Source organism: Sciurus carolinensis, chromosome 15 (assembly GCF_902686445.1).
Source record: "Sciurus carolinensis chromosome 15, mSciCar1.2, whole genome shotgun sequence".
NCBI classification, from domain to species: Eukaryota; Metazoa; Chordata; class Mammalia; order Rodentia; family Sciuridae; genus Sciurus; species Sciurus carolinensis.
The window spans coordinates 6,717,648-6,743,051 of record NC_062227.1 but is presented as its reverse complement, the minus strand read 5'-3'; the positions used below and the strand labels follow the sequence as shown (position 1 = coordinate 6,743,051).

Genomic DNA, 25,404 nt, shown 5'->3' with positions numbered 1-25,404 from the left:
TCGCCTTCCTCCTGGCCTCTGACCCCTCAAAACACTTGCACTTGAACATTCTTTACTTCTGCTATCGCCACTTAATGCGTTCAGAATGGAGATGTTTTTTCCTTAAATGCTTTTTGCAGACTCAATCTCAGGACTGAGGCCACCCAGACACGAAACATTCCATGAGCTACAGTGTACTTCGCCCATCTAAAGCCGCTTCATAAAGTAATGATGAAACCAATAATACACCCCCAGCACCAGGGAAGATTATAAGTGCTTGGTGCGACACACTTCATTTGACACCAAAACTGGGGCCATGAAAAGTCAGGATCAGGGTCTCGGGGTCTCCTGCTCTGTAACTGTGGGTTGAAATGTGCAGCTTCTGCTATGGTAGGAAAGCCTGCTCCTCTCCTTTCTTTGTTGCGTGTTTCCTTTTCTGTTCATGGGCCAGTAAAGAAACCCGTGAATCCAACGGCTCCTGTGTCCCTGGGCACCCATTGGCTGTGCCCTTTCCAAAGCAGGACTTGGCAGGGTAGGGAGTCTCCTTGAACATACAAGTCACTGGATGGAAAATTGGGGGCACATGAGTTGTTTTTCTTTGTTAACCATGTCATTTTTAGAACCCAAGATTTATTTGACACACTGGAATTAATCCACATGACTTTGAAAAGAATAAACCCATTAAGGACAGAGAGAAAGCACGCGGAGGGAGCTATAAAGGAGTCATTTTCTCACAGTCAACTGACCTTATTGTGGCAAGAGAAACATAGTCTTGTCTATGAAATATAATTTTCAAGTGTAAAAAAGCAAATGTAGAGCAGTATGAATAATTTAAAATGACTTTGAAACAGATAAGACTTACACATTCCTGTATGTGCATTTTAAAATGTTCATGAAGGATATAAACCATTTGTGCCACTTGGGGATGGTAAAAGGCACCTTGTGTGCTGTACTATCTCAATTTTTTTTTTTTTTTTTTTTTTTTTTTTTTTTCAGAGACAGGGCCTTGCTGAGTTGCTGAGGCTAGCTCTGAACTTGAGATCCTCCTGCCTCATCCTCCTGAGCTGCTGGGATTACAGGCGTGCCTGGTCTTTCCCTGGCTTTCTAAGTCCTGATCTTTGTCCACAGTCAGACCAACCATGTGTTGCTAATCACCTGACACTCAGAAATCTGATACAGACGAGAGCAGCCCTCACAAATAAAAGCAGTAAGGTTCTGATCCATGTGAAACCTAAGGGAGCCTTGAGCATATTTGCTAAGTGAACTCAGCCAGATGCAAAAAAGAATAATACTGCATGCTTCCGTTTACCTGAGATATCTGAAATATTCTTTCTTACTTTCTACGGTGGAGTGATGGTCTATTGTATGCCTATGCCACATTTTGCTTATCCATTCATCTGTTGATAAACATTTGGGTTGCTGTTATGGTTTGGATGAGAGGTGTCCCCCAAAAGCTCACGTGTGAGACAATGCAAGAAGGTTTAGAGAAGAACTGATTGGGTTAGGGTGCGCCTTAATCCAATCAGTGAGTTATTCCCCTGATGAGGTTAACTGAGTGGTAACTGAAGGTGGGTGGGGTGTGGCTGGAGGAGGTGGGCATTGGGGGTGCCTTTGGGGTATATATATTTTATATCTGGCAGGTGGAGTCTCTCTCTCTCTCTCTCTCTCTCTCCCTCTCTCTCCTTTCTGATCATCATGTGAGCTGCTTCCACCTGTCTCACTCTTCCACCATGTTGTTCTGCCTCATTTGGAGCCCCAAGGAATGGAACCAGCTATCTATGGATGAAGACCTCTGAAACCATGAGCCCCCAAATAAACTTTTCCTCCTTTACAGTTGTTCTGGTCAGGTCTTCTAGTCACAGCAGAAAAAAGCTGACTAAAACAGTTGTCGTCAGCTTTTGGCTATTGTTATTTTTATTTTGGCTATTATTATTATGGCTATTATTATTTTGGCTACTATGATTATGATTATGATTATTATTTTGGCTGCTGTGGACATTCATTGGTGGGCGAGTGTCTCTGTGGAATTGCTCTTCAATTAACTTTTTGAGTAACTGCCAAGCTGTTTCCCACAGCAGCTGAAACATCTTACATTCAAACCAGCAATATGACCCAAACAAAAGAAAACTAAAGTGCACTTAAATAAAATACTGCTGGTTCCAGTGGCACATACCCTGGCCGTGGCCTTCGCCAGATCTCCCTCAATGGTTTTTATCAGCCATTTACATGAATACAGTGGGGACACTAACAGAGGCTTGAGGAACTTTAATTAACACACATATACACATAAATGCATCTCACCAGATTAAGCCATCCCAACACGTATGAAATTTAAATAAAAACTGTCTTTGTTAGGGAAATGCCACTCTGGGACAAATTCCCTGGGCCCCTTCTGTCACCACCACTCCTCCTATTTAAAAAAAAAAAAAAAACAAAAAATGACTGGGCAAGCCACAGTGACAGCATGCAGGCATGGTCTGTTAAGCAAGTCTGTTTGCTACTAGTGACCGAAATCAGTTTGGCAGCTGCAGGCATAGTTGGATCCAGGGATCACAGTACATCGTCGGCCTCCGTCTCCTCCCGTGTCTGGGATCTGCTTTCCTCTGCATCGGATGTACTCGCAGTCAGGCTCACCCTTCTACCATCTTTGGAGGAAAGTGGTGCTCCCTGTGTGTGTGTGGCTGATCCTACTTTGCCCTGCCTGAGTTACACGCCTACCTCAGATGGCGGGGGGTGGTCTACCCAGCCACGCCAGGGAAGCAGTGACTTGAAGAGTGGTGTTTCCACAGGAAAGCCAGGAGGTCATCTCCAGGGAGGCAGGACAACGCACAGCCCTGATGGAGAACACATGCTCGGAAGAGAAGAGTTGAGATTCAAAAGGAGCGAGGAGAGGACTTTCAAACCCTGGAAAGGCCAAAGCTAACAGGATGGAGTGTATTGTGCACCTATGTAAAGTTCTATTTGTAATTAGATGAGTTTATGTGATTAGATTTTATTTAAAAGTACATGTACAGGGCCTGGGGTTGTGGCTCAGTGGTAGAGTGCTCAACTAGCATGCATGAGGCCCTGGGTTCCATCCTCAGCACCACATGAAAATAAACTACAACTCTTGTGTCCATCTACAACTAAAAAAAAAATTTTTTTTTGGGGGGGGGGGCGTGCTGGGGATCGAACCCAGCCAGGACCTTGTGTTTACAAGGCAAGCACTCTACCAACTGAGCTATCTCCCCTGCCCCCCAAAAAATTTTAAAACAAAGTAAATGTACATTTATATGGTGCAAGTACAGATTGAAAGAGAGCTTACTTAATAGAACTCCTTAGAAAATCTTGGGTTTTGGTTATTTGAGATATCTTTTCCATCCCACACTTTCCCCTCCTGGGTCTCTGATGATAGAAATGCTAACCCTTTTGATATCATTGTACAGGTCCTAAGATTTTTTTAAATTTTATATTATTTTATTTTATTTTATTCTATTCTATTTCCCTTTGGTTTGCATTGGGTAAATTCTATTGCTCTATCTCCAGGTTCACTGATTCCAATCTCTATTTGTGCACTGCGAGCTTATTCAGCAGGTTTTTAAATTTTGGTTGTTATATTTTCATTTCATTTCTTGAAATACTTTTTTTTTTCCCCCACTGAGGTGCCAGGGATTTGAACCGTGGTCCCTGCGCATGCTAGGCAAGTGCTCTACAACACTAGCTATTTCTTCATCTCTAAAGAGTTTTTTTGTTTGTTTGTTTCCTTCTGAGGCGCTGGGGATTAGAACCGCAGCCCTTGTGCATGCTAGGTGAGTGCTCTCAGAAACGAGCTATTTCTTCAGCTCCGAAAGAAGCTTTATTTCCAGATTAAGATTTTTAATCCGGGCGCAATGGTGCACACCTGTAATCCCAGGGGCTTCAGAGGCTGAGGCGGGAGGATCCCGAGTTCAAAGCCAGCCTCAACAACTCAGCTAGGCCCTAAGCAACTCAGTAAAACCCTGTCTCTAAATAAAACATATAAAGGGTTGGGGATGTGGCTCAATGGTTAAGAGCCCCTGGGTTCAATCCCCAGTATCACAAAAGAAAAAAAAAAATTTTATTTGTTTTCCCCAAATTTATAATTGCACATTGAAGCATTTTTACCATGATTACCTTAAACCCTTGTCGGTTAATTCTGATGTCTGATTTATCTTAATTCTGGTGTCTACCGATGGTCTTTCCTCATTCTTGTATTTTCCTGATTCTTGGAATGAGAAGTCACTTTGCTTATTGTATCCTGGGTACTTTGTTGATTACGGACAGAGATCCTACTTGTCATTTCCAGCAGGTGTAGTGCAAGGGGCAGGTCAGTGTGTTTGCTCAGCTTCCTGTGGAGCTTCTCCAAACCCTGGCAAAAAATGGGGCACTGACTCAGCTTGCATTGTTAAAGATGGGTGGGGTGAAAGTTCAAGGCCTTCCTCACCCCACAGTCACCTTCTGTCGGACACTGACTCACACCACCTCATTTGACTCTGAGTCAGGTTATATGATCAGGCCCCTCCATCTCCCGGGTGGGTGGGTGGGTGGGGAGAGAAGGCTGTTGGGTGCCACCGTGTCTCTGTGGGAACAGGCAGAGAGGGTCAGCTCCCTCCTCCCACCTCTCATTCTGCCGAGGCCATGCCAAGTGGGGTTGGCGGGTCAGCTCCCAGGTGGGCCATGATGATCAGCTAGAGGAACGAGGTTAATTGTAACTAGCCCTGCCTTCTGCTGCCTTGCCAGCTTCCATCAGTGCTGGGTGGGGCTGCTTGACCCCTCTGACCACCCTGGTGGGCAATCAGAGCACTTGCTTTCAGGCAGGGCGCTGCATCTCAGCTCCACCATTACAGTAGCAAGTCAAGACAGCTGAGCCTGCTTCTGCTGGGGTAGGAGGCCGCGTGGGTTTCCTCTGGTTTGGGTGGGTTTCCTCTGGTTTGGGCTGGAAGAAGGCTAAAAGGCATTGCAAAAGGTTTTCTCTTGGTAGCCCATTCATTCCCAGACCTCTGGTTAGGAAAACAGACTTGGGCTTTTTTCTGATCTGTGCGGGCTGTCAGTTCTAGTTGGAGGCTTCCTGTGTCCTGTGCCTGGGATGTGGGAGCCATGGGGAAACTCAGGGAGCCCACTGCCCCATAGTCATCGAGCCTTGAGGTCTCTGGACAACCTGTTTTCTTACTTGTACCTTTTCCGAGTTTCTCTCATTCGGTTCGTGGGTGTTTTGTTTGTTTGGGGTACCAGGGATTGATCAGGGGCTCTCAACCACTGAGCCACATCCCCAGCCCTATTTTGTATTTTATTTTTAGAGACAGGATCTCACTGAGTTGCCTAGTGCCTCACTAAGTTGCTGAGGCTGGCTTTGAACTCAAGATCCTCCTTGCCTCAGCCTCCCAAGCCACTGGGATTACAGGTGTGGGACAATGTGCCCAGCTTCTTTGTGGTTTTATTTCCAGGAATTTCTAGTTTCAATCCTGGGAGGAATGGGGGTGCTTCACCTTGGCAGAAATAGAGACCTCTTCTATGGCTCATTTTTTTAGGTCAAACTAGTTTTTCTGAACTTTTAGAAAAAGAAGAGATTCAGAAAAGCCGTTCAAAGTTCACAGAGCTCTCTCTGCTCTTGATTGTGTGCAGGACTCAAAAATACAGGGACTTGACCCTCCGCACGGTGCCGGACCAAGCTGGGCCGCTGGAAGATGGTGCTGGAAGCCCGCGACATGGAAGACGGACGTGAGGGTAGCAGCCAGCGACAGGCCGCTCCAAGTGCCAAAAATACTAGATGGAGACAGTGCTGTGAGGTCCTTCCAAAGCACTGCAACAGCGTATGTACCAGTGTCACATTATCGGACTGTTAAAAGTGTGGATTCCAGTGAAGAGAGTTTTTCTGATTCAGATGAAGATAGCTCTATTTGGAAACGCAAGTGGCAGAAGTGTCTTAACCCTCCTTCCAAACCAGAGCCATTTCAGTTTGACCAGAACAGTGAGAAACCACCTGTTGCTGGGGAAAGAAGGTTAACAATGTATGGGGTGCCGTGCTGCAGGAACAGAATCAAGATGCGGTGGCCACTGAACTTGGTACCTTGGGAATGGAGGGCACTATTGACAAAAGCAGACAATCTGAAACCTATAATTATTTGCTTGCTAAGAAACTTAAGAGGGAATCTCAAGAATGTACAAAAGAACTAGACAAAGAACTAGATGAATATATGCATAGCAGCAAAAAATGGGGTCAAGGGAAGAGGAAAATGGGCAAGGTCATCTGAACCAGAAAGGACCTGTCAAAGACAGAGTAGGGTGCAGACTAGAAATGAACTATAAAGGCCGGTATGAGATCACAGAAGAAGATTCTCAAGAGAAAGTAGCTGATGAAATTTCTTTCAGGTTACAGGAACCAAAGAAAGATCTGATAGCCCGAGTCGTGAGAATAATTGGGAATAAAAAGGCAATTGAACTTCTGATGAAAACTGCAGAAGTTGAACAAAATGGCGGCCTTTTTGTAATGAATGGTAGCCAAAGAACACCAGGTGGAGTTTTTCTGAATCTCCTGAAAAACACCCCTAGTATCAGTGAAGAACAAATTAAGGATATTTTCTACATTGAAAATCAAAAGGAATATGAAAATAAAAAAACCTGCTAGGGAGAGGAGGACACAAGTGTTGGGTAAAAAGATGAAACAAGCTATTCAAAGTCTGAATTTTCAAGAAGACGATGATACATCCTGAGAAACTTTTGCAAGTGACACAAATGAGGCCCTGGCCTCTCTTGATGAGCCACAGGAAGGACACAGTGAAACCAAGCTGGATGCAGAGGAGGCCATTGAGGTTGATCATTCTCAGGATTTGGACATCTTTTAAGAACATTTTGGACATTTTGAGGAATAGACCTTTCTAAAATAACATTGTAATAAACCATTTTCACTGAGATTGCTTTGTTTTACTTTGCACTGATAAACATGAGAATCAGGAGAAAAGAGAACAGTTTCTTGTTTTAAATAAAAATTAAGATATGTGGGGAGACGAATACAATTGATAGAAACATTTAAAGGTTGTTTATGTCTGACACCATACTTAACAGTATATAACATAGGATTTAATTTTCTCTGTTGCATGTGCTAATTATTATGAGTATTTTACTAGTTAATAATTGGTTTTGTCCAGGTTATTGTAACACACCACTCAAAAATCTAATTTCTTTTTCTGACTTGTCTTTGTGGTGAATTATGGTTTCAAAACATTCCGTTAAGAGATTCATATGGGACACATAATTAAGCTGTTACAAATGCATTCAAATGTGTTTTCTCTATGTTGTAAGAACGCTTAGGAAATTTTAAGGATAGAGACTTAAAAAAGATTTATATTGAAGGTTCTTCCCTCTTGTTTATGCAGAAGCGAATAAATGTCAAACTTTTCAAAGAAAAAAAAAAAAATACGGTGACTCTGCTTTCTGAGATGCCCTGCCTTTTCCTCCTCCGCACATTAACCTCAGCCGTCTCTCATCTCCACTGTCCCGGTCCTGCTTCGTTCTGATTCCACTACAAGCGGAATCCTGTCCTGTCCTGAAAGCAGACTCCAAGTTCACAGGAGATGGGCTGCTCCGTCTCCTTCAGCCTGTCTTACGGGGTCCTGGGACCCACCTGGTGCTGGAGACAGCAAACCCCCTGCTCCTGGAAGTGCTGCTTTCGATGGTCCCACCTCGTTGCACTCCATAGACAGATGCTGCTGGACTCCGGCAGTGTGTCATCCAGGCCCCCTGTTCTGGACTTGGCGAAGATATCCTGCCATCTTTTTGTTTGGAGGTTTGGTGAATATTGACCACGGTGCTTGGTGTTTAGTTTTGATATCTGGATGCTCCATCTTTTCAGTGTAATTCAAAAATCCCAAACACCTTCCTGGCCACGGTTCTCTTCCCAGAACCCTCTCCGTCTGCTTTCTTCATTTCCTACTGTCCATTCTCAGGAAAGCAGCGCATGTTTCCTCTGCATTGTTCCTTGGTGGGTAAAGTGGCCTCACTTGGGTTCACAGGTTATCTCCAAAGGGGGGAATTCTCATTTTGAGTCAGTGACAGACTTAAGCCATCCCTCCAATGAGTTCAGCAGTGATAATTACAGTGAAGACTTTGGCTAGTCTTTTGGGGCCAACAGCGCCAAGGTAAGAGAGTTTTAAGATTTAAATTTTCTGTAATGGCACTGACATTTCACAATTAAACACCATTAAACTACATATTTGCACAGTTAAAATAAACATATGAGCCTCTTGCCACCTGACTGAGACTGAGATTGATTCTTTCCTGTTGCCACTTTTCTGAATTTTTACAGAGCCTTCATGGTACCATAGTTTACATGAAAAGAGATTAAAGTAAGTAATGAAGACCATCTTTTAAAGTGAAATAGAACCGGGTGCGGTGGCACATGCCTGTAATCCCAGTGGCTGAGGCAAGAGGATCATGAGTTCAAAGCCAGCCTCAGCAATTTAGTGAGGCCCTAAGCAACTCAGTGAGATTCTGTCTCTAAATAAAATATTAAAAAGGGCTGGGGATGTGACTCAGTGGTTAATTGCCCCTGGGCTTAATCCCCGGTACCATTTAAAAAAAAAAAAAGAAAAGAAAAGAAAAGAAAGAAATAGAAGTAAGTTTATTAAAATTAATATGATCTCTGTAATTGTGTTCACTTATAATGGAAAAGAAAATCAAAGGATAATTCAAAATCCCTAATTAAAGGAAGCCTACTTTTTTTTCTTAAGAAATGTCCAATTTTTTGGAGCTGAAGAAATGTCTCCTTTTGGAGAGTGCTTGCCTAGCATGCGCAAGGACTGCGATTGGAATCCCCAGCGCCTGAGAGGGAAAAAAAAAAAAGAAATGACTAATTTTTTATTTGTGCTCTAACTTAAAAGTAATTCATCATATGAAATTTGCAAAAAGAAATAATGAATAATGGGTGTTAATATGAATATGAATATTTATTATGAATAATAACAGATGAATATGCCCAACCTTTAAATAACTAAGGTTGCTTCCATCCGACAATGCAGCAAGTCATTTTTATTTTTAAAACCCAACCTGGTAGCCTTTCTCCTTGCTTTAATATTTCTTTCTTCACAGAGACCTATTGAATCTTGAAACACAAATTGACATCTTAAGGAATTTAGGTTCCTTTTTTGGCAAACATATTTTTCAGTCACCTCAATTAATAAATGTCAAATAGTTGATTAATAAAAGTCAGAGTTAGGCATGGTGACTCTTGCCTATAGTCCCCACCACTTGGGAGGCTGATGCAGAAGGAATACTTAGTTAGGGAGTCTGAGGCCACCTGCCCAGCATAATGAGACTCCATCTCAAAAGGAAAAAAAAAAAATTCTTAAACTTTTAGTGTGAATGCAGCTTCATGCTAGATGAATGTGACTTTTAAAATTACTTTTTATATCTCTGATATGTTGCCATAAGTGGGCATATGCACACATGCACACACGCGCACACACACACACACATTTCCAAAATATTTCATTTTATACCATCCAGACTCTTTTGTATAAATTAACAAGGAAGCCTTAAAATTTGCATGGAAATGCAAAAGATCTAAATAACCAAAATAATTTTTAAAAATAAAAACAAAGTTGGGGGACTGATAATATTTTATTTAGAGAATTAATATAAAATTACAGTAATCAAAATAGCATGGTGTTGGCATAAGGATGCACAAACAGATAAATGAAGCAGGATATAAAGTCCTGAAAAGGAGTCATGCATTGATGGCCTAAGCAACTGATTTTCTACAACGTGCCACGGTTTTTCAATGAGGAAAAGGCAGTCTTTTCCATAAATGGTGATAAGACAACTGGCTATTTGCGGAGGGTAGGCAGAGGTTCAATTCTTATTCCTTGCTCCATAATTTACACAAAATTAGCACAAAGTAGATCATAGTCTTTAATGCAAAAGGTAAAAAAGTACAGGACCAAAGTAAGGATGTCCATTCTCCTCCCTTCTGTTCATAAAATGTAAAATGCTGGACTGAGGATGTGGCTCAGTGGTAGAATGCTTGCCCAGCCTGTGCCAAAGCTTGGGTTCCATCCCCAGTATCATAAAACAAACAAACAAATTAAAAAACCAAATGTATATAACTCTATAATATGCAAGCACGTTAAATATATATAATGCTGATTTAAAAAAATCAAAGACCTAAATAAATGGAAAGACATACTATGTACCTGCATTAGAAGACTCACCATAGATCAGGCTCTGAGGGTTTTGGAGTAAGGCGTGTCTTCAACTCATGATGACTGTGCCCCACTTAAAGGTAGCTTCTGATTTGCCATGGAAGCACGGAGAGCAAGTGTTATGCAAACCAAAGTATCCATTATAAACATCCATCACCTCTTTCACTGAATTTAAATACTGGATGTGAGCAAAGCTATTTCTTTGTCAGATAGAATGGCAAATATTAGGTCGTGGGGGCGGGGGAGAACACAGTACCCAAGGCACAAGTGTTGTAAGCAAGAGGTTCACTCACGTGGTACTTGTTCTAATGCCTTGACATGGGACCCTCAGCAAAGGCCCCCTGGGGAGCCCACCATAAACAACTAAGGCGGGGGGGGGGGGGGAGCCTGCATCTTCCTGGCTTGGGGCCTTATCTGGAAGTGCACAGCCCCCTTCGGAGGAGCTCCTGAAAGGCCTACATGAAGAGGTAGCTTAGGGAGGTTCATTTGGTGGTCCACTTTGTGTGGATGAAGACGTCCTGAGTTTAGAAGTGTGACTCATGACAAATGACTCAATGAGTTGACTGGTAATCGAGGGGCAGGAAAGAACCTAACTGAAAAATTCACAAGAAGCCCTGGAGAACCCGTGGATGCACTTCACCTTTTGACTATATATAGCTCTGAGGCTTATTTTTAAAAGGGATAAGTTTTCCTTTTGCACCTCTCGCTCTCCCCTCCCACACCTGGAGGCAGGGAACAAGATTACCCAGAGCTACCTGTGCTCACTCCACAGGAAAGAAGATGTCTGCCAGAGGACCTAGCCAGTGACTATCTCCCAAATTAACCAGTGAATGCTACCATACCATCAGGGTGTCCTGGGACCCCCGTCAGGGCACACCTGGAATGCAGCCTTTGAAGAGCTCCGTGAAAAGTCCCCCGTTCTCCCAGATGGGCAGAATCTCAGCCCGTGATTCTGTGTCCCCTGTGTTTCTCCTTTGTTAACCAAGCCACAGAACTTTCTTCCTTTTTCTCAAACAGTATCCTCATTATTAAATTGGCACGAATTGGCTTTGGGGACAAGGACGGAGCTTTCAGGCGACACAGCCATCACAATATTCCTCTTCCTAGGCCACAGCTCCCCTTGGGGTGGTATTTTCTGCCAAGTTCTTGTAATTTTCCCTTCCCCTCACATCAAGCCTGGTGATAATAATGGTTCCACTGTCACTAGTCACAGAGTGCCTCACCCACCCTGCCCCTGCTTTTTGTCAAGAGTCCCTTTTATGACATGCCCCAAGTGTCCCATTGATGGTTAACAATGGCCACACCAGACTGGGGATTTTCATCTCTATTATTCCTTGTTAATGTGCCAGGGTCATTGATATCTGTCACACAGCAGGTTTTCAATAAACAGTTTTGAATGAATGTATGTGTAGGCCTCTTTCTCTCCATTAGAACATGAACAGGAATTCCTTAAGCGTTTATTTAAAAAAAAAAAAACGTAGGGTGTACAACTTAATGTTTAACCTTAAGCATTTCTTTAATCAACCACCAAAAATGCATGATGGGCTGGGGTTGTTGCCTAGCATGTGTGAGGCACTGGGTTCGATTCTCAGCACAGCATATAAATAAAATAAAGGTCCATTGACAACTAAAAAAATATTTAAACAAAAATGCATGCTATCTGACGTTGAAATGGATGTAAGGAAACAGTATAAAATGAAACTCTGAAGATTATTTATAAGCACCTATCAAAATTTTAATTTATACACATTAACACATTTCAACTGGGCAATTCTATTATTTGGGCATTATGACAAAGGAATAATCACATAAATATGCAAAAGATGCATGGACAGTGTTTGCTATATATTACTTCTAACACTGAAAACTGAAAACAAACTAAACATCGGTCACAAAGGATTGATTAAACAAACATGATAGACCCTTACAATGCACTTAGGGAAAAGAATGATTTAGTTCTATATAGCTCTGGTCAAATACTTGGATCATTAGACAATTTAAAGTATTAAAAACTGGTTTAAAGAAGTAGCAACCGTGTTTTTGGGAATGCATCATTTGCACCAGCAGGGACTCTAGAATTAAGCATCAGCAAATGCTTTTTTTTGCTGTTGTTTCTTTGTCTTTTCCCCCCACATTTATTTATCGGTGCGTTTTAGCTGCACATAATGGTGGGATTTGTTGTTACTTATTTGGACATGCACACAATATAAAAATATTATTTGGCAATATCATTCCCCAGCATTTCCCCTTTCCTCCTCCCCTCCCTCCCCCGGGTTCCTTACCTCTATTGATCTCCCTTGATTGACCACTTGTTTTATTTGGGAGGAGGGATGGAGAGTGGGAGGGAGCTTCCGCTATGATCACATTATAACTGCCATATATTTCATCAAATCAAGTCATGTATTTAAATTTTAAAAGAAACTTTTTGTTAGTTTTTATTTTGGGGTACAGGTAACCAGAACCCTAGGACCTCACGCAGGGAAGGCAAGATAAACATTGTCTTACTACGGAGCTACACCTTCCGGTCCCTAAATATATTTAAACAGTAGACAAGAGTTTAAAAACAAGGCTTATTATTATGCTCAATCAGAGCTCAAGTTGCCAAGCTCAGCACAAAGTGAACAAATGTTGAGGTGATTATATATTATTATGCTGTTACATTTAGCTTTTGCATGACAACTTCTGGTATTTTTATATAGAAAACTGCACTTAATGCAACAGAAGATCTAATTATTAATAATCCAATTAAATTGTTAATGGAAGAGACGGGTTTTGTCCTTTGCCCACACGATACCAAGTAGGGCTCATTATTGCAAGAACGGGAAATGCATTTCGATGAAGAGGACACAGCCACGACCCCGGGCGCTGACCTACGTGGAAGACACGGTTCCCAGCCGGGGCTGACGCGGAATCCTTTCACTTGTGCGGGTGCAGGATTGCGAAGTCGCCTGCCAAATGCAAGCCGGGTGCCCAGGGCCCGGCCAAGCGCGACAGAGGAAGCTGGAACCGGGCCAGCGCGGCCGCCCGCAGCGGACAGGGCAAGAGCGCTCCCGCCGCCCGGGCTCCGGGACTCCGCGGAGGCCGCGCGCAGGCTCGGGCGAGCGGGGCGGAGGCTCGGCGGCTCCCACGCCTGGCTGGTGCCGGCGTCCCGGCTAAGGCTGCAGCCGGGGTCCGCTTTACCCGTGCGCGCAGGGGCATCGCGCTGGCTGTGGGCCTGCAAGCTTCCCCGCCTCGGTGCGGACAGGCTCAGTATTTAAACGTATCATGTCATAGAAGAAATGATCGATGATGACGTTGACCAGACACATGCTGGGATGTTTCTATAACGTGATGCCTGCGTGTCCCGCATTCGGTTTTAAAAAAATCCGCAGGTTTGCTCACGGGATGTCGGAGCAGCTCTGGAAGATCCGTGGTTTGCTTAGTAACTGTTTATTTGCGTGATGTGATTATGTAGTTTTGTAAAGGGGGGGGGCATTTCCCTTCTTTCCTGAAATAAATAAAACCCTTTGGTGACACATAGTATTCTTGTATAGTACTGTCGGGCTCCATGTTCAAGCACTTCATTTCCACGATCCTCAAGAGATAATTTTCGTGTATCTTGATTTCTCTGGGCAGCTTTGGGTTTGAAAGTCACATTGATGGAGGGAGAACGTCATTTCTTTTTGTCCCTTTTCCCTTTGGAATGCAAATTTTTTAAGGACACACACACACACACACACGTAGAAAAAGGAAAAATGAGCATCTATCTATAATCATGCTTTTGATTTAAGACAACTTAAGGTTCTGTAACAGGGGTCCACTCCACCTTTGGAATAAATCCCTCACTGCAATGAGGCTAATTTTAAAAAAGGGACCTTTTTTTTTTGCCCACCTTCCTCTTCCCCTCCCTAACCTGGGGGCAGGGAACGAGATTACCTTTCTCTCTTCCTAGACCGTGTGATCTGTCTTTGAGCACACAGCCACCCCCGAACCAAGAAATTCAGACTTTGGGGTATGGTTCCAGAAGATCTAAGGAAGGGCTAGCTTCCAGATTAACAAGTGAATTTCAACACATCACCAGGGCGCACCTGGGGCCACCCTTACCCCCACCCCACCCCTGTCAGGGCACATCTGGAACGTAGCTTTTTTTTTTTTTTTTTTTTTTTTTTTTTTTGCGCAGTCTGTGGGTGTTGAACCCAGAGCCTTATGCTTGCAAGGCAAGCACTCTACCAACTGAGCTATATCCCCAGCCCCTGGAATGTAGCCTTTGAATCCTCGTTTTTTAAAAAACCCTTTGTTCCTCCTAATGGGCAGAACCACCGCCTCTGGACAGGAGTCCCCTGTGCTTCTGCTTTGTTAGCAAAGCAATAAATCTTCATTTTCTTTTTTCTCAAAACCGTGTCCTCCTTATTAAATCGGTCTCAGAGACAAGGACTGAGATAAAATAAGTTTTACTTATATTTACTTTGTTAGTATCTGAAGAAAAACTGTAATGTGAATTAACAAAGATAGCTTCAATGCTAAGTACTTCACAATGCATGTCTTTATTTGGTTAAATAGTTTACAGGATAACTCCATTTAACAATTAGGAGCATGTGTAATACTAATTATTTCTAATTGCCAGTCCACATTCAAATCTCCCAAATGGTTCCAACGTCTTTGGAAGCTGTTACTTTTCCAGTAAGGATGGGATGGAGGACCCTGCATTGTACTTTGCAGTAAAGTTGGCCCTTAACTGCACCAGGGCAGGTGAGACAGGCAAGGACAACTTCCAACCCGCCGACGAAAAGGAAACGCGCAGGACCTTAAGGCGCGGGGGGTTGTGGGGAATGTAGTCCGCCAGCCTCCACCTCGCAATGCAGGCGGACCTGGGCGCTCCAGCTTCTGCGCAGAGGTCTGCGGTTGGCCACTGGCGAGGGACTAGCTGTGCGGTTTCCTCTCGGCCTGGTAACTTCCCGAGGAGCGAGGGCTGGGACCCAGCTGGCGGGAGCGGGACGCCCTGGGGACAGCGGTTGTAGCTCCCGGGGCTCAGGGGCAGGCGATCGGTGCGGGGCCGTGAGCTGGCCGGCCGGGGGAAGCCCTGGCCTGCACGGGAAGAGAACGCTGCTAACTTACAAGACCAATGTGCCGGGCTCCGCGGTGACTCCCAGATCCCTGCGGGCCAAGACTCCGTTTCTCATAGGAACATGAGGCTTTACCTAATGACTGCTTCGTGGTGTTTTGAAACTTAGATGAGTCACCACCTGTAAAGCTAACCGCCAAGGGCAGGTTACTAAGCCCTGAGAGACAACTGCTATTAAGTTTAGAAGTTACTTTGTTCTTTTCATGAGATGACGTAGTAAACCTCATATCACTCTGAGGTTGGCATAACCGTCTGCATTAAAAATAACAACCAAGGCTCACTCTGTGCCCAGGGTCACAAGCTAGTAGTGAGAGAGCTGATTCAAGGGCAGGTGTGATTGCTTCCGGTCTTAAGCACTAACATCACACCTGCCTAAAACCAGTATTGCAGCCTTTACAGCACATAGCGGTGTAACCTGTTCCAGATACAGTGGCACGATGGGAAGTGAATATAGATGGAACCTCACTGTGTGTCAGAAGTTTTGGCTCCTAGCCCTGAGGCACTGGCAGGCTCTCTGTATTTTCAGTCTTATATAGTGAATTCCACAGGGTCAGATTTGTAGCCTTAATATTAGTTTATCAGGCTCAGGTTCCAGCTCCTGGGAAAACAATTTCATTTTAGAGCATTCAGCTCCTGTGAAGTAGGAAGCAGGGGGATCTCAGGGAATAGAAATCTTACCTGAAAAGAGAACACCCCTCAGACCTTAGACCTCCTTGCCCAGTTTCCTGGCAGAGGCAGAAAAGCCCAGGCAGGAGCAGGTCTGTAAAACAGAAGCGATTCTTGATTTCCCCGCCCAGAATGAGCAAGATTCCATGATGCCATTATCTCCAGAAGCCACCAGACTCTTTGACAGCAGAATGAATCAGTTTAGAGAAGTACAAGGTATACTAGGGAGGCTCCCGGTCAGGCCGCCTAGGAAGGGCTGCTTCCTTGCAGAAATTTGAAGGGTGAGGTCAGGGCTAGGGTAACCAGGTAGAGCGTGTCTCCATTATCCCAAAACAGCCCCCAGGGCCTCCATTCTCCATTCTTTACAAATGCTGTGCTGTTAACACATGTCCATCACCACTGTGACACTAGTCATGCTATCCTGAATATCCTGACCTCAGGGGATCCCACAGTGAGGGTTCACAAAGGGCTTCCACCTTCATTACTTCTGACTCATTTCAGACTTTTAAGAAATTGGACCTGAGAGTGTCAGTGAATTATCCAGAGCCACATAGATTGTGACAGATCCAAGAATCAAAAGTTTGTGTTAAAGACACAGGTTTGTGTTGTTCATGTTTTAGCAATTCATTTTTTTTTTAAATAAGCAGTGATCTATAATATGGGTAATCCAAAATTTATCCATTCATTCCCTGGTCGATGTATATTTGGATGATTTCCATCCATAAACATTTCATCTGAAGGTTTCTTCGTGTGGATGTATGTCGTAGTCCTCTTGGGTTAGTGCAAGGAATAAGTAGAATTGCTGGGTCTCACAACAAGTGCATATTTAACACCATGAGAAACTGTCCAAGTGGTTTTCAAAGTGGCTGTATCATTTTGCATTCCCATCAGTGAAAGATAGAGACACCGGCTTCCCCAAATTGCCCACAGCCCTGCTCTTCCGCACCTGTTTAAACACAAGCTTTCCCAAACTGCCCACAGCCCCGGTTGTAAAAATGGTAAAGAATGTATAAACACAGACCTCTCTCGTCTTATCTGTGAAGGCCAGGGGAGCTGACCTGAGAACAAACTTTGCTAACGATAACCCTCCTCCCGGAGGTCAGAGCAACTCAGAACTTAAGATAACTTGCTTTACAATTGTATATGTTAGCTATTTAGGAAGAACACTGTATAACTGCTTGCCTTTTATTATATAAACCCTGCTAACGAAGGCTGCGGGGCCTCTCTTAGCGTCACTGGTTAAGGACGCAGAGGACCAAGCTCGAGCTTGCTAATAAATGACTCTTTGCTGCTTGCATTGATCGTGGTCTCTGGTGGTCTTTGCGGGGTCTCGAGCCTTCGGGCACAACATCAGCAGTGAGGGTTCTAGTTACCTCTTCACCAGCACTTCAATAACATCCATTTATTTTTATTTGAACCATTATATTAGGTTTGTAATGGTATTTCAGTTTGGTTTTAATTTGCATTTTCCTAATTTTGATAACGAGCATCTTTTTGTTTGTTTGGGGGAAGTGCCTGTTTTATTCTTTTTTTCCATTTAAAAATGTTACTTTTGTTACTGATTTGGAGAGCTATGTATATTCTACGAAATATTTCTTCAGATAAGTGATCTGTAGATATTTTCTCTCATCTTGTGTTTCTTTGCATACGGTACCTTTCAGAGAGCAGAGGTTTACTTGATCAATTTTCTTAATTTTTTTTTCTTTTGCGAGTCTTTTAGCCTGTTCAGGTTGCCATAACAAAATATCACAGAGTGCCTTAAGCAGCAGAAACAGATGTTCTTATAGTTTTGGAGGCTGTAAGTCCTAAGTGGAAGCCCAGCGGGCTTGGTGTCTGGTGCGGCCCCTCTTCCTGTCCCTTAGACAAGGGCCTTCTCATTGTGTCCTCATGTGGCCTCTGGGCACACAGGGAGGGAGGGAGGTGAGGGGAGAGAGAAAGAAAGAGCGCTCTCTGGTGTCCCTTCCTCTTATAAGAACACAGTCATTCAGCCACTTTAGGACCCTATTTACCCTTAAGTACCTCTTTAAAGACCCTCTCTCCAAATATAGTCACACTGGGAGTTAGGTCTTCAGCATATAAATTTTATGTGAACACCTGCAACTCAACATCAAAACAACCCAGTTCCAAGATGGGCAAGGACTTTAAATAGACATTTCTCCAAAGAAGATCTACAAATGACTAATAAGCTCATGAACGGATGTTCAATGTCACTAATCATTCGAGAAATCCAAACCAGAACCACCATGAGATACCACGTCATGCCTGTTAGAATGGTTCTTATGGAAAAACTAAACAGAAACAGAAAAAAAGTGTTGGTGGGAATGAGGAGATCTCTGTACACTCCCGGTGACAATGGAACCTGGTGCGGCCACTGTGGAAAACAGTTGTGTGGTTCCTTAACTAAACACAGTATTGCCACGTGGTCTAGCAGTCCCACTCCCAAGTACAGACGGTTCCCAACTTGACAATGGTTTAACTATAAAATGGCGCAAAAGCAATACACGTTCAGCAGAAACTTACTTTGAATTTTGCATTTGAATCGTTTCCTGGTCCAGTGATATTCGGTATAGTACTTTTTTGTGTTGCTGGGAAGTGGCAGAGAGTTGTAGCTCCCACTCAGCCACATAATCATGACGGTAAGAAAACAAAACTAAACCATGTTTATTAAATATAGTGATCTGTATTTAATAAGTTACAAGTGACATTCAACACTTTATCATAAAATAGGTCTTGCATTAGGTGATTTTTCAAATGTAAGTATTCTGAGCACATTAAAGGTAGGTTAGATCAAGCTATAGTATTTGACAGGGCAGGTGTATTAGATGCAATATTGACCTTTAATATTTCAACTTACGATGGGTTTCATTAGGATATAACCCCATTGTAAGCCAAGGAGCATCTGAATGTACCCAAAACAATTGCACGCAGGGACTTAAACAGGTACTTGTACACCCATGTTTATAGCAGTGTTATTACTGTATCCATCCAAAAGGTGGAAATAACTTAAATGTCCATCAACTCATGAATACATAAAAAATGTGACTCATTCATATCATGGAATATTATTCAACTTTTTTTTTTTTTTTTTTTTTTTTGGTGCTGAGAATTCAACCCAGGTATGCTTAACCACTGAGCCACATCCCCAGCCCTTTCAAAATATATTTTATTTAGAGACAGGGTCTCGCTGAGTTGCTCAGTGCCTCACTCAGTTGCTGAAGCTGGCTTTGAACTTGAGATCCTCCTGCCTCAGTCTCCTGAGCCGCTGGGATTATAGACATGTGCCACTGTGCCCATCCCCAGTCTTTTTGAAAGAAATGAAATTCTGACTCGTGCTTCAATATGGATGAAATGAAAACATGGTAAGTGAAATAAGTCAGACACAAAAGACAAATATCACCTGGTTTACATGAGATGCCTAGAATATGCAAATGCAGAGTCAGCAAAGAACAGAGATTACCAGGGGCTGGAAAAAGGGATAATGTAAAGCTACTAATTAAGGGGGAGAGTGTTTGTCTTTGGGGTAATAAAACACAGGAAATGAATAGTGGAAGTGGTTGCATAATGCTATGGATTTACTTAATGCCACTGAATTGTACATGTAAATATGGTTAAAATGATAAATTTTATGTTAAATATTTTATCACAATAAAAATATTCAAAGCAAACCACGTTTTGGGAAGTCATAAGTCAGAATGAAATTTGTAGATTCTTCATAAAATTATAAACATGTAAAATGTGTATTAGAACCTTTTAGTTGATATGTAAAGCAATGATTAGAGGAAAATTTTTATTCTAATTTACTAAATTTTTTTCAATGCTGGGGGGTCAAACCCAGGGCCTTGCACATGATAGGCAAGCACTCTACACTGAGCTATATTTCCAACCCTAATATTTACCGCTCCCAAGGTATAAGCTTTTTAAAAGTTTATTTTTACCTAGACACTGCTTTAAAAATGTGTCCATTGGGTAGTCGTTACCCGCTCGCGGGCCGACGCGAATAGTGGGACTTGGTGCTCTCACCAGTTGCCGTCACCTCCGTCCCAACTTGTCCTCGGGGCCTATCCGTCTTAGAGTCACCCGGGAGAGGCAGGGGCCCCTGGGATCGGTCCGCGAAAGCTAGGGGTCCATCCTCGCTGCAAGTTCGGATGGGAGGTGGCGGGAGGAGCTACCTGGGATGTTCAGTCTGATGGCCAATTGCTGCAACTGGTTCAAGCGGTGGTGGGAGCCTGTCAGAAAGGTGACTCTTGTGATGGTGGGTGGGACTTGATAATGCTGGCAAAAACGGCAACAGCCAAAGGAATCCAAGGAGGTTGGCAAATAAACAAGACAAGGAAGGGGCTTTGGGTGAAGCTGATGTGACTGAATGTCTCTCTCTGGAAAAACTGGTCAATGAGCACAAGTGCCCGTGTCAAGATAGAACCTTGTTCAGCAGTTTTGGGATATGGAAAGAAAATTGACAAGTCCATTAAAAAAGGCCTTCATTGGCTACTACATAACATTGCAAGAGACTTTGATGCCTTAAATGAACGTATCCAAAAAGCACAACAGAACAAAGAGCTCTTGAGGAACAGGAGAAAAGAGAAAGGGCTGAGCGAAAATTAGAAGAAAGAGAACGAGAGCCATCTGATGAAACCAGTGGTCTAGCTGAGTTGGACCCAGAACCAGTTACTGTTAATCCTTTCCAGCCAATAGCATCTGTAATCATTGAGAATGAAAAAAAAAAAAAAAAAAAACTTGAAAAAGAGAAGAAGAAGCAAACCATGGATACAGACAGTGACGGTTGCCTGCTGCAACATAAAATGGAGCCTGAGCAAATAGAGAGAGAACCAGATTGGTGACAGCAGCCAAAAACACAATGAACTTGAAATAGTAGAAAATTATAAGGAGGCATTAACACAGCAGTTGGAGAATGAAGATGAGACAGACCATCGAGCATCAGAATCAGATAACAGTATAAAGAAAACTAAGAAACTGAGAATGAAAAGGTAGAACCAGTTAAAACTGATGATGCTGCTCCTAAAAGTCCAACACCACCTCCACCTCCACCTCCTGTTGGCTGGGGAACCCCCAAAGTCACTAGACTTCCAAAACTTGAGCCTCTTGGTGAAATACATCATAATGATTTCTATGGGAAGCCGCTGCCTCCCCTAACTGTGCGACAGAGACCTAATGGTGATGCTCATGATGTGATATCATAACCAAGTAATATGGATTGGCACGATTAATATCAGCAAAAATGACCAGTTGATGGGATGAATAACATTTGGACCACATTAATAGGAGTTAGTGGACTGGGGAGATAGCTCAGCTGGTAGAGTGCTTGCCTCGAAAGCACAAGGCCCTGAGTTCGATCCCCAGTACCGCAAAAAAAAAAAAAAAAAAAAAAAAAAAAAAACAAATAGGAGTTAGTGTTGACTCCTTGGTTTTTATATCCCCACTCATGGGCAAATTCCTGAAAGAAAACTTCTTCAGAAATAGAGCCAATGGACTCTATGTATTTTATTATTAGTTTACTACTCCATATTTCTATATAGCAAACATTTTTTTGTAAGATACATGGGCATGGAAGGAAACTCCTGGGAATTTATAAACTAAATTTTTAACATTTTATATTTTTCTAAAATTTTTGTTTGATTGCTATTATCTTGATTGTGCACTTTTCTACAGATTTTTTTTATTTGTGTGTGGAAAATAGAGTTAATTTACTTGACAAACATGAACTGTACAAACAGGATATATTTATATGACTTAAGTTTTATAATAGCATTGTTCTTAGTGTGTACATCGTAATTTGACTTTATTTTAAAATAATCTTTTAAAAAGCAGATACTCAGTCTTTATTCTACCAAATTATGTGATTTGAAAGCATTACTCAAGGAAATCATTCAATTTTATTGTTTTTGTTTTCTTTGATAATTTCAATAAGAATTAAAATACTTTTATTAGCCTAATTAATTAATAAAAATGCTTTATGAGATATTACTGAAAGTTCCAAGAAACCCCTGTTTTAAAGGTTAAGACACTTTCAGAGATCAAGGTGGTCCCTATTATGACTACTGTCAGAAACCACAGTGAATCTTTTATGTTATTCTAATTCTTTCATGCCTTGAAATTATAGGCAAAAAGACTGAAAAAAAAAAAAAAAACTACTGCAGGTTCAGAGACTTGGATTTTACAACAAATAACTTGGGTGCTAAAGCAATAAAAATGAAATGTTAGTTCAAATACTTTTGTAAAGAAATTAATGCAAAATGTTTCTCAATTTAAATTTACTTCTCTTGCACCCATAGGATTCTCTGTCATTTAGACAAACTGTTAGATATGAATTTTCAGTAAAGGATTCTTTCTTTATATTAAGGTGAAAATAATGCAAACAGAATAATTTTAATGTAACCTAGTTAAGACTGTTGGGTTTGGTACCTGTACTGACAACAGACATGTCCTGGTATCTGATGACAACATAAATAAGTATATCTAAGCCAGTTTAATATAATTATTTACTTTCAGAATTTTGCTTTGGAGTATCACATTTTATTCACATTTTTAATGTCACTGAACTTTTTTGATCAGATCAGTTTTTAATCAGAATGCTTATTACCACGTCAGCAGGTCACAGTTTCTTGGAGTTGGTACATGGACCTATCTAGCACTAAATAAGAAAAAAGCATTCTACTTTTTATGATATAAAATTCATAACAATCTAAATTTGATAGGTGGCTAAAATGTGAGGAAAAGCATCACAGGAAGACAGCATGTAAATTTTGAAATTAATTTATAGGAAAAATTGCTCACATTTTTGTTCCTTTTGTAACATTTATATTCATTTTTAAAGCTAAACTTTTTCTATATTTTTAATATTCATCTGATTTGAGTAAAGATGCATTTTTAAAATTTTTATCCTACCAATGTTTACTATAGAACATAGTAACTGCTGACTCCATTTCATAAAAATGAAAATGATTTTGAAAGGCCCCAGCTCTTTGTCTTAAACCCATGACCTAGGACACTCTACCAAACCCCCACCCCTGGGAAGGTTGCACGGCCTACCTGGAGGTTGTTAAACTGATAACTAGGTTAAGAAAGAATAGGGCGGTTGGGAAAGCATAGATCATCGGGTCCCAGGGAGTGCCTGAACAATCAGGAACTGATAAGCGGGAACCAGGAACCATAAAAATACCAAGAATACCAAGTGATAATTGTGGATTTTTTGGGATATGATAACCTTACCCTTCAAGTAACCTATGTGCTGTGTACGTGCTGGATTCAAAATAACCAATAGGAAACCTGTTGCTTACCGCGCGCGCGAAACCTGCCCCTTTACCCTATAAAAAACCTGTACCCCAAAGCCCGGTGTGCCACATAACCGAAGCTCCGGCTGAGGTTTTGCTGCGCACCCGCAGGCGCCTGTGTAACCAATAAACTGCCTCTTGCTTTTGCAGCCAGTGATTACGTGAGTTCTTCCTTGGACAGGGGGGCTTAGGGTCTTTCATTTGGAGGTTCCACCGAGATTTCCCCTCGACACCCCGAACCCCTGCCCGAGGAACGGCCAAATACTCTGGGAGGTGAGTTAAGCTGGCCAGCAGGGGGTTATTGTCTGTCTTTGTCTGTCTTGTGTAGCTGCTTTGTCTTGTTAGTTCTGAAGCGCAGCGATTGTACTTTGTAGGGCACGCGTGTTCCATTTGTAGTTTGGGCAGTCTGAGAAGGAGTTGACGAACTCTGACTTCTCTCCTGCTACCCTGGGAGACGTCCTAGGGGTTTTGGTGCCCGATCCGTCGGGACTTGTTTGGTGCCCGATCCGTTGGGACTTGTTTGGTGCCCGATCCGTCGGGACTTGTTTGGTGCCCGATCCGTCGGGACTTGTTTGGTGCTCGATTCGTCGAGACTTGTTTTTGGCCGGAGGGGCTTGCACTCTCCGACCAAGATGCGCAGCGCTTGTAATCTGTTGTCTGGTCTATGTTTTCTTGTGTGCCTGTTTCTTAAATTCCTTTTTTTACCAGCAAGACTGAAATGGGGCAATCCATGGTGACCCCTCTGAGTCTCACCCTCGATCCTACAGACCTAGGTTAATGATTTTTGATCAGTTCTTTTTATCCAACTCGAGTTATTTTTAAACATCTGCTACATTGCAATGGAGATGAATATTACAAGGCCTTTAGTTTTGTGTTAAATATAAGCGCGCATAAAAATTAAATTTTTTAAAATGGATCCAAATACTTTAATTCACGTGATTTAAAGGTTCAATTCAAATTGGGTAAACTAATGAAAGTAAAATGTCTTTGAAAATAACTCACAAGTCTCTAGGTGGTCAAGCAAATAAAATATTGATGTTAATAAAATGTCTAGTATCAATTGTTCCTAGGACTTTTCTTCAACAGGAAAGAGACAGCAAATACTGTTCAGGACACTTGCCTGCTTTCTTGGTTTTTACAGAATAAGTGAATTAGAGTTAACATGTATGGGATTACTCAAATGTGTTTGTTGGTGACATCTGATTAATTTGCAAGATTAAAATGCTCATTGTTAAATAACATCAGGTACTCTTAACTCCTCAAATTCCATGGGGTATCATACTTAAACCTTATTGGTGTTTTCATAGGTTGGTAAATAAAAGGGTTTAAACTTGCTTTGTGTCATCACTAAACTAAAAACAAAGTTACTAAGAGTTATGTCCTAACAAGTGGAATTCTATATACAAAGGGTCCCAAAAGTTTCAACTGTGTTTCAATTAGAGTACTATAAACAACAAACTATTTAATCTTATTAAAATAGAGCAATTTATCTAAATTCAGAAATTTCATAAGAGTTGTTTCAGAATGGGAACAAAAAGGGGTCAACAAATAGGAGAAAGAGAAAAAAGGTTCTGGGTATGGAAATATATTTAGTAAAAGGAAAAAGGAAATGTTTCTGGGTAAGAAAGTGCTTGTATGATGAAATACATGAGGGTCTAAGTAAGTGCTAAGAAAGTCTGTGTATGTAAAGGGCAAGTTTCAACAAGTTTGCGTGTAACTAAGTTGGTTGTATGTATGTGAGACAGCTAAAGCTATTTAAGGTTTTTCCTAAGGTGAAATACTAATGTTCTGATATAAACCAAAGTTTAATCTATATGGTAAAATAACAAGGATTTCTTAGAAACACTAATTTACTCTTAACTTTGTGTCTATTAAGTTTTATTCTTTAGAACAATTAGTCTTAAAAATTGGGGTGTATACAATTATGGTTAAACAACTGTTAAAGTATTGTACTGTGTTACAGAGTCTAAATTTTTCTTAAAAAACTAAATTTGGTAAGAAAAAAAGTGTCAAGGTAATTGTAAAATGGTTTCTAGTTGTATATTAAATGTGTTCATATTTTTCAGGTATACAAGTTTTTAAAGCAGGAAATTTATCGAGCTGCTATTCTCCAGATAAACTTGTCTGTAATGGTAATTTTAAGCTTATAAAGAGTAAATTTTATTGGGGATCAATT

General features: G+C 41.8%; 2 pseudogenes; both read left to right on the top strand.

Annotated features, from left to right (window-relative positions):
- The first annotated feature begins 2,443 nt into the window (after positions 1-2,443).
- Positions 2,444-6,818, top strand: LOC124965753 (phosphorylated adapter RNA export protein-like; annotated as a pseudogene).
- A 13,295-nt stretch (positions 6,819-20,113) lies between these two features.
- Positions 20,114-21,164, top strand: LOC124965847 (ADP-ribosylation factor-like protein 13B; annotated as a pseudogene).
- Positions 21,165-25,404: the final 4,240 nt, after the last annotated feature.